This window comes from Priapulus caudatus, unplaced genomic scaffold, assembly GCF_000485595.1.
Source record: "Priapulus caudatus unplaced genomic scaffold, Priapulus_caudatus-5.0.1 Scaffold725, whole genome shotgun sequence".
Classification (NCBI taxonomy): Eukaryota; Metazoa; Priapulida; class Priapulimorpha; order Priapulimorphida; family Priapulidae; genus Priapulus; species Priapulus caudatus.
Window position 1 is genome coordinate 53,907 of NW_014577786.1, and position 3,550 is coordinate 57,456.

The following is a 3,550-nucleotide window of genomic DNA, read 5'->3' on the forward strand; positions in this document are numbered from 1 at the left end:
GCACGCACGCACGCACGCACGCACGCACGCACGCACGCACGCACGCACGCACGCACACACACACACACACACACACAAACACACTACGCCCATAACGCGGCAGGCAATAATCAAACACGTAGTAGCACCTTTCACAAAGCATGCCCCCTTAGAATGATTTTAAACGACACGGCAGCCGGCGAGAATGCCTTGCGAGAGATCTCTCAATGAGCGCGCGCGCGCACACATAGGCTGCAATGCAGCGAGCATGTTTATGTTTAATGGCACGAGTGTGTATGTTATGACGGCGAAGCATTGATCGGCAAGATGGGTCAGTGAACTCGCGAAGCCGCACAGCTGCGCATTTCTGCGGCGGCGTGAAAGCTGTGCTGCACGCAATAAAAATCGCCTAGGAAGCAGCAGCAGCTAGCTAGGAGCTTCGCCTGCTCGCCAATATCACTGTCTCGACTCTCGGTGTACTACTACTACTACTGCTTCTGCTTCCGCTACTGCTACTGCTTCTGCTTCTGCTTCTGCTACTGTTGCTACTACTACTACTGTAACTGCTGCTCTTGCTGCTGCTACTGCTACTACTACTAATACTGTAACTGATGCTATCGCTGCTACTGCTGCTGCTGCTGCTGCTATACTATGCTGCTGCTATACTACTACTGCGTTTGCTTCTGCTACTACTAGTACTACTGCATCTGCTACTGCTGCTGCTGCTGCTACTACTACTACTGTAACTGCTGCTACTGCTGCTAGCTGCTTCTGCTACTGTTGATTCCGCTGTTTTTGCTTCTGCTACTGCTGCTACTGTTTCTGCTTCTGCTTCTGCTACTGCTACTACTTCTGCTATTTCTAATTCTACTGCTGCTTCTTCTGCTGCTGCTACTGCTACTGGTGCTACTGCTTCTGCTGCTCCTACTGTTTCTGCTACTGCTGCTTCTGCTGCTCCTACTGTTTCTGCTACTGCTGCTTCTGCTGCTCCTGCGTTTGCTGCTGCTTCTGCTACTACTGTAACTACTGTTTTTGCTGCTACTGCTGCTGCTACTGCTTCTGCTGCTACTACTTCTGCTATTGCTACTGTTGCTGTTTCTGCTTCTGCGACTACTATTCCCCAGTGATGCGGTTTTACCCTAAGTGCACTGTAGTAGAGATGCTACCAGCCTACCAAGTAAACATATTGTGCTATTATATATATACATTAAATAATGATTATAATTTATACATGTTAAAGCAGAGAAAATGCAAGTGTCTTTACAAGCATTGTACGACAACTACGTAGGAACCAAAGGCACAACCAGAGGACAACTACAGGCACTACATACTAATGGCAATCAAGCATAGATGGGGGAATGGATATTACCATGTTGGACTGAGAACGCACGCTTAATCCCAGAGAATATGCTTTTAACAGTGATCATTACACCAAGAATTGCCATCTTAGTTTAAGAAACTCGTAACCAGTGGCAGCGCATGCAGACAGAGCCAACTTTCCCCCAATTTATACCACCAAACTTATTAGTATAACAATCACATACTACTACGTGTCAACCCCTGTCTCGAATGCCACAGTTTTCTTTAATTGGCATACACTAGTAATGATCTGCTAGTGTTCAATCACACAGAGCTTCCTCAAAAGTCTCAAGACAAATGTTTCTTTGAATACCAACAAAATAGTCAAAATATTATTGAAAGCACGTGTAATGTTCCATCGTAACCTCGAAGCACTTCACTAATGCTAAAGTCCTTTCTATACATATCCGCACCAATTAAAAGTATTATCTATTCTTCAAAAGGTATTTCTTTCAGACAAGTTGAAATCAATGAAAACCGGCACATGTGGTAAAAATGCCGTAGCTGCATTTTTACGTTGTTCCTAAAAATAATTTCCCTCAGTCACGCAGCTACAGATATTACTGTGAGCAGAGCCACCGGGCGTACTGTGAGTGTGATGGCTTTAAAAAACCAGGCAGCCGGATTTATTGATTTCTTGCATTTCAGGCACTTTCAGGCTCACTCTGCTTCACACGTACGCACGCACGCACTCATACGCGCGCGCACACACACACACGCACGCACGCACACACACACTTACACCCACACTTACACCCACAGACAGCTCACACAGACACAACCCATGGATGTCAGTCTACCCATGCATACTGACAAACACGTGCTGACACAGTAGATACAGAAACAAAATCTTGTCCGTTTTTTAGCAGTAGATTTATTGTTTACTAATATCTTGGGTTGTTTACCTTATGATCAAATTCATTTGAGAATATAGCTGAAAAATATATCAGAAAAAATAATGATAAAAAATAATGTTGATATCTTATTTTCACAGAAACTTTCAAGCGTTTGAACATTGCATAATTGTAAATTTGCATGTCCACAACAGCAACGATAATCAACATATTTCAGCAATAATTGCAAACAAACAAACCTGAAGAGTATAGGAACAACTTGTGATTGTTCCCTGGGTATCACGAACAGAAGATGCTGCCTCACCCCCCCCCCAAACAAATTGTTATTGAAAGACATTTTACCCTACACGTTAGCGTATACTGGCACGTTTGACTCCTCAAGCCTTTAGACATAAAAATTTTAATGTATATTTAATGACATATAGCCAGAGTAGAAAGTAATGCTGATTTAGGGTCAAACACTTTCTAGTTTTACTGCTGGACTCTCATTTAAAACACTCTGTTACACATCCAAAAATATCGAGTGATATGACACATGTACATATGACCTAAGGGTCTTTCGCCACCCCAGTGCTATATCTATCACATTATGTATTGTGACCTTTCATTCTAATATGTATCGTTGTATACTGAATGTAAATATGTCTTATGCACAAATAAATTATTTGAATCTTGAATCTTGAGTAGAATACTGCTCTCAGCATTTCAACACTATTCTTTAATAACGCATGTCAGATAAATGATAATTTATGTCATTCCGATGCTTATTTCGATTCACGCCTCACATTAATTAGGGTTATCTCGTTTTAAAGAAGATGACCGGCACACTACAGATTTTCCCTAGTTGTTACAAATTCCTTCGTTCCAAAGACAGGTCGACCCCCCTTCATAACAAATATCTACACGCGTACAAAGTGTAATAGGATTTTATATATCTATATAATGCATAACGTGACGTACATGATATAATGTCCTGACTGGCTTCAAAATTTACATGTACACATGATTGGCTTGTGTTTATTAGCATAGCGTAAGATCATTATGTGGAGACTTATAAAGTCGTGTGAATATAATTTACCTAGAAGTATTGTGCAAAAGTTGTTTTTATATTCTAAAACCTTATTCGGCTTCATATCCATCAACTTTATAATAGAGACCGTCAGACGTGTCGGTGTTGAATAGAATAAACCCACACTTGTACAAGCACGTACATGTACGTATATTGGCATTTTAATCAATCAAGCTGCCAAGAAAAATGTGCTAGATAACCTAAACTGTGCCCCAACACATGATATAAAGCATTCATTCGATCAGCCTCCACATCCTAACTTGAATCAGGCATGCTGCGCGTAGCCGTA